Source organism: Diadema antillarum, unplaced genomic scaffold, assembly GCF_040938485.1.
Source record: "Diadema antillarum isolate AM-2024a unplaced genomic scaffold, OU_Dant_1.0 seq00001251_RagTag, whole genome shotgun sequence".
NCBI lineage: Eukaryota > Metazoa > Echinodermata > Echinoidea > Diadematoida > Diadematidae > Diadema > Diadema antillarum.
The window spans coordinates 444,969-460,179 of NW_027272037.1; positions in this window are offsets into that span (position 1 = coordinate 444,969).

A 15,211-nucleotide genomic window follows, 5' to 3' on the forward strand; every position below is an offset into this window, starting at 1 on the left:
TCCTACCAGAATTACGATGGCCCAAAAGGTGGAAATTATTAATTTCCCATACGCCCCGAGACTATACTCTATCTATTCTTCGCTTTGACGTCATAAATTATCGTATTGACAACAGTATAACAAAAGGTGGAAGAGCCACCTCCCTCTTATACCGCTGTCAATGTTGGAAGACCGTTGGAAGAGCCACCTCCCTGGATATAACATGGAAACGATTTTCATAGAAAGAGAAAACAACAGAAGATTCACATAAGGCTGTACATGATTGATAACCCCACCTCCCACCCCCAGAGGGAGAGGAGGTGGGGGAGAGAAATTACTATTCAATCATCCAACATGAATTATTCTTCGTGTTTTATGTAACCAGGGATGTGACTTTCGAAGCAACATCACTGTTTCGATCTGGAATAACATTCAGACGCAACTGAGAAAAGTAAATGTGTGTGTTTCAAGAGGTGGGTTGGGGATGAGACCACGAAGATATTAATAACACCAAGCCGTATATGTATATGGGGGTATAGCTCTGCAAAAGGTAAAAGCAAATTGCATGTTAGTGTACAATTTGTTTGAAGCATTCCTACTACAGGAGAAACAAAAAAAAATCATCGAGATCTCAGATAAGCGTAAAGTCAACAACACAGTGAAGTGAATGTGTATGTAAAGCAGCGTCGTCACCGTGTATACTACAAAGCGGCAGAGAAAGGTCAGCTGTGAAGATTATGGGATTATCGTTATCCTTGTGATATGTTTTATATCACAAGTCCCCCTTTGAAAAGGGGAGGGGCAATGAAGGTTGAATCCCATGAATTACCGGGATCCCCACGATTTCACACCGTCAAGATCACGGAAAGTGAACAACGTTAAAACACTTCGTGGGAACAGTCGGGTAGAACCAAATGTGTGTGTGTGTGTGTGTGTATTGGGGGATGTGATGTTATTGAAGGGGAAAAAATAAAGACAAGCGCCTGTCACACTTTGTAAGGTTTCGGTTTTTCCATAAAAATTATACGGATTACTTATTTTTCGCTTGGCTACAATATCAGCTCAGCGAGGGTCGATTGTAGGCTTATTAAAGGATTATGTGCCAAGATCACAATAATGTTCATGTAACTAGAGGAACTCACGCATTTTACACAAGGGCGGATCCAGGAATACCGTAAAGGGGGCAAGGGGAGGGCGCAAAAAACATATACATATATATCTATCTATATTCATAGATATATATTAAATATTTCTGGTGACGCTTCAGCGTGCAATTTCTCTGTTTTTCGTGCCACTTCCGGGTCTCATCGGCTGAAAAGCAAAAAAAAAAAAAAAAAAAAAAAAAAAAAAAACGATCTGCCACTATATACAGAAGACATTGATTGAAACGAATGAGGCATATACACGCGATAAATAGAGTTTCCGTTGCCATCATAATAATTCTGAGATGCTGTATGCTATATAAAAATCATCAAAAACTGCATACACATCTCATGCGACTCATAAGCCATGCTGCCAACAAAATTGAACATCATATAGATATGATATTACATTCATTCATATGGACTGTACAAGCCTAACCTAATTAATCCCACTGAATGTTTGCTTTCTCTCGATTTTTTAACATAATTATTCATCTATCATTTAGTTCATATTTGCTTATTGCCAAACAACCCTCCAAGTGTATGATTACTAGTGCTCGTACGTGATTCCAACTCTTTTGATTTTGATTATGTTGGGATTACTAACACACATTAAAAGTGTAAATTTTGCACTATACATAACTTCAAGTATGTGCACAACTTATATTGATGACAAATGTGCGTCCACTGTAGTTCTATAGGTAACACGGAAACTTTTCGTTGGCACTTACGTAGCTTCCTCGATGATGACCTTTGAATCATGAAAAGCTGATGAGGACCACGCGCCTGGTTTGGCCGTTCTTTATTCGTCGTGAAAGGGACACTGATTGCGTAAAGTTGAAAAGAATTAAGTAAATTTGACGGGGTTCCGGTATTGAGGTTGAAATTGACTTGAGTTTAAAAAGTAAGAAGGCGAGATAGAGAGACGGAGAGCAGATTAAGCGCAATGAGAGTTGAGCAGACATTCTTGCCGTAGGGAAAACAAGGAAAAGTAGAAATTACGCGGTGCGTAATATATGTCCCCGCCGGAAGTAGCATTTAGTAGCAAAATGTACAATATAGGTAAAAAGATGAAGGTCAAAGGTCAAAGAAGTCAAAGGTCAAAATTCTATGTAGAAGTTTTGAAGCCCTCACCTAGTGCCATCACATAAAGCAAACGGAATCGAAATCGGGTTAGAAATGGCGAAGGAGTAGCATTTTGTAGCCAATGTACAATATAGGTAAAAAATCAAGGTCAAAGGTCAAAGAAGTCAAAGGTCAAAATTCTGTGTAGAAGTTTTGAAGCCCTCACCTAGTGCCATCACATAAAGCAAACGGAATCGAAATCGGGTTAGAAATGGCGAAGGAGTAGCATTTGGTAGCAAAATGTACAATACAGGTAAAAAATCAAGGTCAAAGGTCAAAGAAGTCAAAGGTCAAAATTCTGTGTAGAAGTTTTGAAGCCCTCACCTAGTGCCATCACTTAAAGCAAACGGAATTGAAATTGGGTTACAAATGGCGAAGGAGTAGCATTTTGTAGCAAAATGTACAATATAGGTCAAAAATCAAGGTCAAAGGTCAAAGAAGTCAAAGGTCAAAATTCTGTGTAGAAGTTTTGAAGCCCTCACCTAGTGCCATCATATAAAGCAAACGGAATCAAAATCGGGTTAGAAATGGCGAAGGAGTAGCATTTTGTAGGCAATGTACAATATAGGTCAAAAATCAAGGTCAAAGGTCAAAGAAGTCAAAGGTCAAAATTCTGTGTAGAAGTTTTGAAGCCCTCACCTAGTGCCATCATATAAAGCAAACGGAATCAAAATCGGGTTAGAAATGGCGAAGGAGTAGCATTTTGAAGCAAAATGTACAATATAGGTCAAAGGTCAAGGTCAAAGGTCACAACTGAAATTCTGTATAGAAGTTTCAAAGCTCCCATGTAGTGCTATCATATAAAGCAAACAGAATCAAAATCGGGTTAGAAATGGCGAAGGAGTAGCATTTTGAACATTTTGATCACACACGGACGCACACACGGACGGACACACGGACGGACACACGGACACACGGACACACGGACGGACACACACACGTACGGAGCCCGTTTCATAGTCCCCTGCTCGAACTCGTTCGGCGGGGACAAAAAAGGATAGCCAACTATGTACCTAGATGTACAGCCAGTATAAAGGATGTACTCTATATCTATTTATCAATCTATCCATCTATCTATCTGTCTCTATCTATCTATCTATCTATCTATCTATCTATCTATCTATCTATCTATCCATCTATCTACCTATCTATCTATCTATCTATCTATCTATCTATCTATCTATCTATCTTTCGATCGATCGATCGATCGATCTATACACGCGATCATAATATACAACCTGGTGTGGACTACATAGACTTTTATAGATTAACAAATAGATGAATAAACAAAAATTACTAGTATTATAGACAGAGAGGGGTAGATAGAGACAAAGAGAAAGAGAGAGAGAGAGGGGGGGGGGAGGGAGAGAAGGAGGGAGGGTAGAGGGTGAATGAGTGGGGTATTGAGGGAGATAGAGTTTCAAAGATGTTACCTCATCATAACTTGCTTCGAACTGAAAATTTTCCACGCTCTGCATAAATAGCAAGAACAACTTTGGTCCCAATTTCTGAAAGCATGATATAAAACAATTGGACTGTTTTTGATATTCTGTGCACATTTCTTTTTCGTTTATCATGTTTTCGCCGTACTATAGTGGTTTGAAATCATACACTCTGGCGAAACATGCATGGTCAATTAGGTCAGATTCCCTCTCAAATTCGGACCTCGTACACTGATTGTGATTCGCTTTCTCTTCAAGAAGGATCGCGGTACTACTTTGTTTTTCAGGCGGCATATGCATGCAGCAGTACTTTGACAATTCTAATTCCCCTAATGATTGGAGTGTTGAAAACATCAACACACAACCTGCTAACCCCCTCGGCATCACCAAATCCAAATACTGTTGGCAATGTATGCACAAATTATGTAATTAGTGTTGATAGACTTTATCCTGGCAAACTGCCGTAAACTCACGACAGCACGAGTGCAAAGTAAAATAACAGAATATCGAAAAACATGCTGTATGTCCTTTCTTACGACATAGTGAAAGAAAACTGGTTCCCAAATCACAGCAAATAACTCCTGCTTTGTCATGTTTCAATGACAACATAATGGTTGCCATAGTGATAGATGCGCGCATTCCATTCACGTCAATCCTAGCGACCGGAACATTATTAGAACCAATCATTTATAAGCAAGAATCAGCAGAGAGACACAAAAACGGGCAAGCACCAGGATATAATACATCGCCAAGCATCAGGCTGCTGTTATTATTGTGAAGAGGAGATAGCCTAATGATTTAAGTAATATATGCCTCATTTATACCAGAAACCAATGAAGTTAATTGTGTTTGGTTTTGTTTTTTCTGCCTTCAACAAATACAATTCAAACTCCAAATTCCACAAAATGTATGTACAAAAAATGACAAAAGCAATAATCAAATCAAAACATAACACAAGTAGAAAAAAACATAGACAATAGTATTATATAATAAAAACATAATATAGAACATGTAAATAAGATAAACAGCTAGTAGGCCTATATAGTAGGCCTAAATATTTTCCAGTAAATGAGAGATAATTGAAAGTAGAAGACTACCATCGTGAGCGATGAAGAATGAACTTGTGAGAGTAGAGCGAACTCCCAGTGTAATCATATATACCAAAATACCAACAACTGGTGAGTTCCCTACAACAAAATTATAATGAGAAAAGTAAATACTAAAAAATTACTAATAAAAGAGTGCTCAATTTTCTGTAATCTGAGTGAACATCATTGTGATGTTGTTCGTGATCCATTACTTAACAGTGTTATGATAGACCAGTTCGTAATTACACTTTGCGCATGAGAAGGAAACGGTTATTTGCGATTAAAGGTATGTTTGTTAAAAGAAAATCACTAAGATAAGAATTTGTGATGCAGGCCGAATGATTATTCATTCAATCCTTATAATGGTGATTGCCAGCACATTTACATGACATCAGCAAAGTATTCATTAAAGCTAAGTATATCGGCCTATGTGGTTATGATATGGAAACGAGTTTGTTCATGCATTCATTGAATGCAAAACAATGAAAAGGAAGATTCCCCTTTGTATTCTGGTCACCTCATTTTCGCAAGTTCATTCTTTGTTCTAATACGGTCCATTCCATCGTTACGTCGGGCAAGCTCATGCATATTATGTCGCTGAAGTGACTCGAGTGCTAATTAAGCAACTGGGGGGGGGGGGGGGAGTGATTTGAGAAATGTGCACGTGAGCTGACTGACTTACTGTTATTGAAAGGCTATCATAAAGTGATTGGAAATTAGAAGCATGTGCAAATAAAGGCCCGCTATGAACTCCAAATGGCCTGTGTACAGCTGCGTGCGTGATATCTGTCACGTCTCGGCTCCCGGCAGCCTCTCACATCTTTTGGCAGCGGTGGTGCTGCTGAAATGTCACGCTTACGAGCACGCCCCCAGCGTTCCTCACCAGTGAATACATTTTTACCCCCATCGCCCTCCATGGAGTACGTATAATTGCGTGTAAACAGGAAACGTACACGTTATTACTCTCTCCATTATATCTCACTCTACTTCATCCCGTTGCCTTTCAAAAGGCCATGGCACACTGAATTTCCATACTATCATCATCACTGTATCATCGGTCTTCGGAATCGGTACTCGTGTAAATAACTCTTTCTAGTCCGAGTATAACGTAGCACAACTAGAGGGCGTATTTCGCAATGAAAGACAAGGCAAGTGCCATAATGTGTCTCGCCCATTCGCGTACAATTTCTTGTACGCGAATGGGATATAACAGATTAAAAAAAAGAGATATAACATATAAAAAGAGATATAAAAGGGTAAAAGTTTATGGCAAAAGAAAGATGTGCCATAAAAACTTAACACTAACGTTGACCCCTGCCTGTGACCTTTGGCCTTGTGGTGACCTTTGACCTTGTGGTGACCATCCACTCCCCAAGGGACATCTACCATCCAAGTTTGGTCACAAAACGGACCTATGGATCAAAAGTTATGACCTATAATAGAAACGCGCCATAAAAACTTAAAGGGTGTTTAGAACAGTTCTGGTCGAGGTGAGGATTTAGCTTTTAACGTTTTGCGAGATATTCAGAAACCATTCTATGAGATGTCAAAGAGCATGCAATTCTAAAGGGTATCAAAAATTTATTTGATGAAAATCGGTTTTGAAATGGCTGAGATATCCAAAAACAAGGTGAAACAAAGAGATCCGAATAAAGTTGTGGCCTGTCGCCTTTTATTATTATCACTTTTTTGGATATCTCAGCCATTTCAAAACCAATTTTCATCAAATAAACGTTGAATCCTTCTTAAAATTACATGCTCTTTCAAATTTCATGAGAGGTTTCTCATTATCTCACTTAGAAATGTTCAAAACATGAATGTACAGTCCCTTTAACATTGGGCTCTAAAAGTTCGTTGACCCATGCTTGTGACCATTGACCTTGTGGTGACCATCCACTCCCCAAGGGACATCTATCCAAGTTTAGTCACAAATGGAGTTATGGATCAAAAGTTATGACCCATAATAGAAATGCGCCATAAAAACTTAACATTGGGCTCTAAAAGTTTGTTGACCCCTGCTTGTGACCTTTGACCTTGAGGTGATCATCCACTCCCCAAGGGACATCTACCATCCAAGTTTAGTCACAAATGGAGTTATGGATCAAAAGTTATGACCCATAATAGAAACGTGCCATAAAAACTTAACATTGGGCTCTAAAAGTTCGTTGACCCCTGCTTGTGACCTTTGACCTTGTGGTGATCATCCACTCCCCACGGACATCTACCATCCAAGTTTAGTCACAACTGGAGTCATGGATCAAAAGTAATGACCCATAATAGAAACGTGCCATAAAAACTTAACATTGGGCTCTAAAAGTTCGTTGACCCCTGCTTGTGACCTTTGACCTTGTGGTGATCATTCACTCCCCACGGGACATCTACCATCCAAGTTTAGTCACAAATGGAGTTATGGATCAAAAGTAATGACCCATAATAGAAATGCGCCATAAAGACTTAACATTGGGCTCTAAAAGTTCGTTGACCCCTGCCTGTGAGCTTTGACCTTGAGGTGACCTTCATTATATGGTAAAATGTGACACTTTGTATTCATGACCCCTCTTCCCTCGATGTTTGATTGCAATTGAAGCCTAGAATAAAGAGTTATTGAAGTTTTTGTAGCGTTACGGACGGACGACGGACGGACGGACGGACGGATGACGGACGGACGGACGACGGACGACGGACGGACAGATGCCACAGGCGATCCCTTAGTCTCCCCACAACTCCGGTGGGCTCGACAAAAATTAACTGCATGGATTCATAGAATCCTTTCATTTCCATATGCATAGGTTTCAGCTAAAATCCACCACACACAACTCAAGGCCCTGCATAACTTTCCCCTTCATACACATACATACAAAGTGTATACACACACACACATGCATGTGTACACAGATATTCAAACATTTAATCTCCTCTATCTCTTTCTCCTCCACTGAAAACAGGAATGACACTTCTGAGGCCAATACAGAACTAGTAACGAAGAGATTGGAGTGTATTACATAGAACAAATACCTTTAATACATCAATTGAGAAATATAATTGTAAATCTAAATACAATTCCTCTCTCTCTCTCTCTCTTCTTTTTTTTTAAACAGATACTCATTTCATAAACATATTTTTGTTGCATATAAATACAGGTACCGCATTTGATCTCACCTGGCTCTATATCCTCTTACACTAGTCACACATGAGGAGTGTATTAAGCAACTATAAAGAATAAAACATGAGTACACATGAAGTAGCACGAAAATGTTTTGTCAAAAGACCACAGCTGACAGTGGCTACATTGGTACGTGATACCCTTTAGGTAGAGCACATGTGATAAAACAAGATAAAAAGTGGCAGCACCAAAGAAAGTGGATGCAAGCCTTAAAGGAAACTAAAACCCAAAGATGTGGATTGAGTGAAAGCAGCAACATTAGTAGAACACATCAGTGAAAGTTTGAGGAAAATCGAACAATCGATGCAAAAGTAATGAATTTTTAAAGTTTGGGTGTTGGAACCGCTGGATGAGGAGACTACTAGAGTTCATGACGTCATGTGTGGACAACAATATAGAGAAAATATAAAGGGAATTCCACAAAAATTATTTTTTCATGAAAATTACACTTTCCATCAACTTGATACTAACAATTATGTTAAGGGTGGTAATTATTCCCCCTGCTTTCTGAAAGTGGTTAGTCAAGTGCTCTTTCATTATGCTAGAAAAATGAAATCATGTTTAATTTTCTTTATATTTTCTTTATGATTGTTGTTCACACATGATGTCATAAACTCAAGTAGTCTCCTCATCCAGCAGTTCCAACATAAAAACTTTAAAAATTCATAAGACTTTTGCATGTATTGTCCGATTTTCCTTAAGTTTTCACTATTGTGTTCTACTAATGCTGCTGCTTTCACGCAATCCACATTTCTCTTTGGGTTTTGGTTTCCTTTAACAAAAAAATTGCAAAAGTACACATTTGTGACTCGATGACATATTTTGCGTGCATCAAGTGAGTAAAAAAAAAAAGTGTTGCTAAACGGAGAAACTGTCATACTGTTAATATAACATATTTCAGAACCTCATTGCATAACATTTAACTGGAGTAATTTATCTAATGATGCTATTCTTTTTGGCTGGCTGCGTGCTTACGCTAACAGGCCAGAAAAAAAAAAAGTGAATTTCTGAACACAACATGAGGACAAAATATCATCATAATACAATCATACATCTGTCACATAATACAACATCATCAGGGCTTGTAACATGATGAAAGTTGCAATTGTAACGATGGTGGTTCTTTCTAAAAATGTTTGATTTAAAAAAAAAAGAACAATGTACGATTTTTTTTAAAGCTAATCAGCATGTCATTGAAACAGTTCACTTTTGCCGACTGTAGGGTTGCTAACTGTACTTGAGTTAACAAGCCCACAAAAAAAGAAAAAAAAAGTGAATTCTTGATCACAAAATGTGAGGACAAATCTTGTCACAATACAATAATCAATTGTCACAAAATACTACACAACATCAGGGCTTGTATAGCACTAAATATCACAATTGTAATGAGGACAGCATTTACAATGCTTGATTTTAAAAAAAAAGTAAGAATTTCAGCTGATCAGTATGCAGCTCACACATTTCAATTTTGTTAACTGCAGGACAACACATTACAGAAGAAAAGACATTGTACGTAAATGAGCTGTGCTTTTGGAAAATTTCCTTTAGAGGTATACCTGTTCATGAAGTAGATTACGTATTTATGTAATGACATCAAAATTCCAGAGGATTGGGCAACTCAAGCCGATGAACAGAGGTTTGAATTTACAGAGTCTGCTTGTAAAAGTACTTAATATATAAATTCAAATTGTCTTGGTGTCTTCAGTTCATTACTAGGGGATGTGTTTGCATCATTCGTAAAATTGCCAAGCAAAATGTTTAAACAGAAAACATAGCACAAACGACACAAACTTTGTGTGTTCACTTTCACCTAAGAAAGCAAGTTTAGATGTAGTCAAAGTCAAGATTCTGATATCAATTGAGATTTGTAATCAAAGTCAAGATTCTGATATCAATTGAGATTTCAAATCAAACCCCGTACAAATTAAATGCCAAAGTGACAGGCATAAGTGAAGCATCACAACTTCAAGCTAATACAGTATTTTGCACAAATTGCCTTTTCAGCTGGACCTAAATTTTGGGGGACAAAATCTAAATAAAAGCTTTACTTCAAGACAAAATTTCTCAGTCATGACATCATTCTATGAAAATATAGTACACTGTATCATCAAAACTCATGCAGTGTACAGAGATTACACTGATTGTGTCATATTGACAAGACTACTTCAATTACAACAACTAAATTGAAACTCACTATGTGTACATGAAAGTATGACGAAAGAAACTCAGTGACACAAATATCTATTTATAAACCTGTTCTTTGCAATAATATCTTTTCATTCAGATTTACGATTACACATCTTTCACATAAACTACTATCAATACAGTCAAAAGAAGAGTTGAAACATGTATACATTTTTTTCTCTCTCTCCCACTCTCTCTTTCTATCTCTCTCTCTCTCTCTCTCTCTCTCTCTCTCTCTGAGGAATAAGACAAGAAGCAAGTGCATAGATCTAAAGACTTTCTTATTCACAGTATTAAAATACAAATATTGAGGCACGTATTGTGAGTAATATCTTCTTCTTGCACAGTTTTAGTCTGTTACATACACACACCCAAAGTGCTATATAACTACATGCACTTTCGACTTTCTTGGAAAAAGTGAAAAGTGAGTGTTTCTCTACACACAGAAATGGCTTTATCACAAGATATCACCAGTCATCTTTTAAATCCACCTGCAACTGCTCAGAGGCGTAAGTCTTAGATGTAGTGAACAATTAGACGAGATAATCCCATAAAATTGGATTAAAGCTCACATAAAGCTGGAAGAGTTCATTTAGCAAACTATAATGAACTAGCTCCCGTAAAATCAGCAAAGAATTATACAGGCACACAGACAATACACACATTTGCTTATAAACACATATGTATAAGTCAACTTTCCTTATCTCTCTCTTTATACACACCTATGTATAAGTCAATTTTCCTTATCTCTCTTAAACACACATGTATAAGTCAATTTTTCTTATCTCTCTGTAATCTTTTTTTTTTCTTCTGCCACTGCATTGTAATACCAGTTATTGCCATAATTCCACCCCTTCCACAATCTAGACACACTTGAAGCAGAAAGACTTGGCATAAAACAATGATCAAATAAAATCTTGACATACATGTAGATATGTGATAGAGGCATTAAAAACAAAAATAAAAAAAACAACAAAGTCATACATGGAATACATGGAATACCATAAAAGAGGATGGTATTAAAGGTAACTTAAGATGTTTACTGCTTTGGCCTCAAACCTTACAGAACCTATCATCATGCCACAGACTTTTGCAAACAAACTCCTTTTTCCTTTGGCAATGTACAGTTGACAAATTCTGGCTTGTCCAAAATGCACACTCAAACATAAACTATGAAGAACAGAATTTCTTTTTTTCCCCCTTGGTGTTTCACATAATTGATATGAAAAAGTAAGCCATAACTAAAATCTCTCTCTTTTTTGCTAGTCTTCTTTAACTGAGATGTGGATAATAGTTTGCTGGAGAGCGTTGTGTAACAAAAAGAAAAAAAAGAAAAGAAAAGAAAAAGGTGATATCCTAGCAATGGTTAGGGACCAAACAAAATTATGCATAGATGGGACTGGCCAAATACATCATTTTAGGGAAAATCTAACAACTAAATTTCTTGCTTACAGGTACATATTCAGTGAATTGAAAAAAAAAAGAAGGAGGATATTGTATCAAAACAAAAATATCCTTCCCTTCAAATATCAATGAACAGTTTTTTTTTTTCATCCTGTTTAATGAACACATTGACTTAGTTTGATTTGAATATTAGTGAATTTGAAGTCTTCATGTGTCAGGATTTACTTTTTTCAGCCTGGTAAGATAACTTTTCTAAAAGTAAGTTGGTTTTAAAAAAATGTCAAAGTACCTTTGGTGTGCATAATTCAAAACAGCTGCCAGATTATGATGCTCTAAGGTTGCTTCATCATACCACTCAAAAAGCCAATTATCAAGTTTGGAAATGTGGATTTTTTTTTTCAGTACTAGATTAGAAACACATTTTACAAGAAAAATAAGACACACAAATATCTAGATACTGCAGTGTGTCCAAGAGCATTTTCACTAATTTTGGTAACACATCCACATTTAAGGAGAACCCATCATGTTGGACTGAGCTTGAAATATCAATCAGAAAAGTCACAGTGATTGAGACCCTCAAAATCCACAGAACTAGACCTCTAATTGTATACTCCCTGGACAATTTGGGAGCTGAATTCCATATCATTCATTCACTTTTACCTCAAGCATTACCTTTAACCATTTTCAGACATCAAACTCCTACAAGCATGTATGAGTTCATTTGAGGGGGAAAAAGAAATTCAAATTTCCAAATGGTAAGTGAGAAATGATTTTAAAACACAAATTTAGCAGTGACTCATTGTTTCTTACACTTTTTCCTAGCCGAAATCCACATAAAACTTGTTATTCATTACACAATAATCATGATAAATTTGTGACAGATAAACCAGTTTAACATACAAACACTGATATTCCTTAGACCCAATTCTAATGAAATTCTTCAAAAACTACAAAAGGAACAAAGCATTCCTACAAAGTGTTACAACAGCAACAAAAACAAAATTAAGATGGAATGTCTGAAGCGGAATGAAATTAGAATGAAATCCTAAAATCACAGAGCAGATTTAAGTCAAGGCTGGAGTTTCTGGAATGATAGCTAAGTGAATGGCAATGAATGCAACATTGTGGCACAGAGCCAAACATTGTTTATTGCTTTCATACATGACTCACAGAACTACAGCTACTGACGTACAAAGTGCCCTTTGAAAAGTCTTCAAGTGTGCATGAAGTTACAGATTCACTTTTTCCAAATTTACTTTCTAAAGCCCAGTTTTGTCAAAACAGACCTTACTGCGACAATGTCCCGACAAAATCAAAACTCCTCGCCTCAGGCAGTTAAACTGGAGGAGAGAGCGAGGGGTACAGTTTTAACAGACAAACACCAAAAACCTTCTCCGAGTATAAGTTCCTATGAAGGGGGTGTGTCCACTGATGCGACTACCCTGCCCACCGGCCAGCACTGCGTGCAACAAAGCGTGGTTACAATCCATGCATGAGATTGGCATGCAGTGTATCAATCATTCTCTATCTGCAATGTTGCGTATGCATGTTGAGTGTATCAAAGGAATGTTCCCACATTCGTGTTCTATCAAACAGAAGGGTTACCCAGGTGATGGCATGGTAATTACCCTGGCTGGCTAGGGTAGAATTTGGCAAAAGTTACCGCTACAACATCCGAGCAACATTCTGCAAAGACAGTTTTAACAGGCAGGGTAAAATAATTTACCCAGACGCTACCCACATGCTGTCGCAGTAACAAGGCTCTCTTAAAGTGGGGCTCTTAAAGTGTTGCATGTGAAGATTACATGATATGTACGCAGCCTCCTTCAAAATCTCCAAGCAAGCAGCAAATTATTTTTGTTTGGGTGTGTCTTAGCGTGTGGTGCTAAGTAACTCTTACATTCTGTGCCTGTCAATTAAGCAAAAGTGACCAATTTCAAATTATATTATCAAATTAAAAAAATTACTGCTACACACAGCCAACACATATTCAGGGCTTGACATTAGCGCAACATAAACTGAACACTTGTACTTATAATTGGAACATTGCAGCCTCCTTGATTTAAAAAAAAAAAGAAAAAAAGAAAAAGAAAACACTTCAATATACTCCGTTCATCCTGTAATACACACAATTCATAATTATGATAGGTTTTTTTTAATTTTTTTTTTACTATGATCTACTTGGCACATGGTCCCTATCTTGATGACACACTGTACATACACAGTGTAACATTAAATCTTTGTGTGCTTTAAATGCCAATTTGTTAGGAAAAACCCATAGCATTATACACACTGTCCAAAGTCCCTGATACAGAAAGGGTTAAGGGATGAAGGAAGCTTTACTGCAGTTCCCATGGTAACTATCCAAATTAATTGCATTGCCAGCAATGCAATTAATGTAACAACAGCTGGGCCATACAATCATGAAAGTGTGGCTGCATGAAATAATTCACAACGTATTTCCTCGTCTTTGCTGCACAAAAACAGCTTGTGTTTAATATTAGCCTGCCTGAATCAAATGCCATGAAAGCTTCTACAGCTGCCATGACATATGTGACACTGCACCTCAAAACAAACAAAAAGTCGCCAGACATGAATTTTTAGTTAAGACCATATTCTGAAAGAGCAGACTTTAAGCTTTAAAATGATGTATAACTCAAATCAAATGGACTCTCCTAACCTATCTAAATATTGGAAAGAAAGCACAAACTCAGGAAAAGTGTGAACTGAGAAAAGAGGCTCTGAAGAACAGTGTCTATTCATGCGCTTAATCTTTACCAAACCGTGCTGGCTGTGCGATGAATGGGACAAAAAACAGGAAGTAAACCAACAGAGTAACAACAATGAAGGGATTATCAGATTAAACTGAAATTAAGCATGCCTCATTAATACATTCTGTCCATAATCAATGCCAACTTTAAAAGCAGTAGCACTATTCTTTCAAAAGTTATAAGAGTTGAAAGTGAAGAGTGTGGACAAGGTTTTTCAGAAATGAAAAAGAGATTCTACAGACACACCTAATCACACTATTCTACCAAAAATGTTCGAGATAAACTGCTAAAAAACACAATTTCCTGCCCGTTTTATGATACCAAATTTTAGCATAATGTAAAAGAAGGACCGCTCTTTCAGAAAATATAAAAAAGTCAAGTTCGGCTAGGTTGACCCATTTCACTTATTTTCAGTCCTCATGCAAAATCAGTGTGTGCGACTTTATGTTCGTTTTGAGGTGCACGGTCACATATGATCTGAATCAAACCCATGGAAGTGAAGTTGCTTCAAATTCATACCACCAGCCAAGGCAAACAGTCAAAAGCAACAGAAGATGTCTGCAAAGTTTCATGTGTAGTTACTCAACTGCTTTTCATTCATATCACTGGGTTACTATAAATGTTTATAAAATACCAGAAAATTAAATTCAAAGTATTTGATCATGAACCAAACTGTACGAGTATCTTCAAGCTGAAATGTTTACGGGAAATCATCATCAATACTAACAAGGGATTTCTCACTGACCTGTGAGTTTTGCACCACCTACAAATGTGACCCTGCATCACAAAATCAACAAAAAGTCGCACCCCTTGATTTTATGTAAGGACTCGAAAAAGGTGAAAGGGTCAACAAAGTCAATCTTGAGTTTTTCATGTTTTCTGACAGAGCTATTCTTCTTCTACATTATTCCTA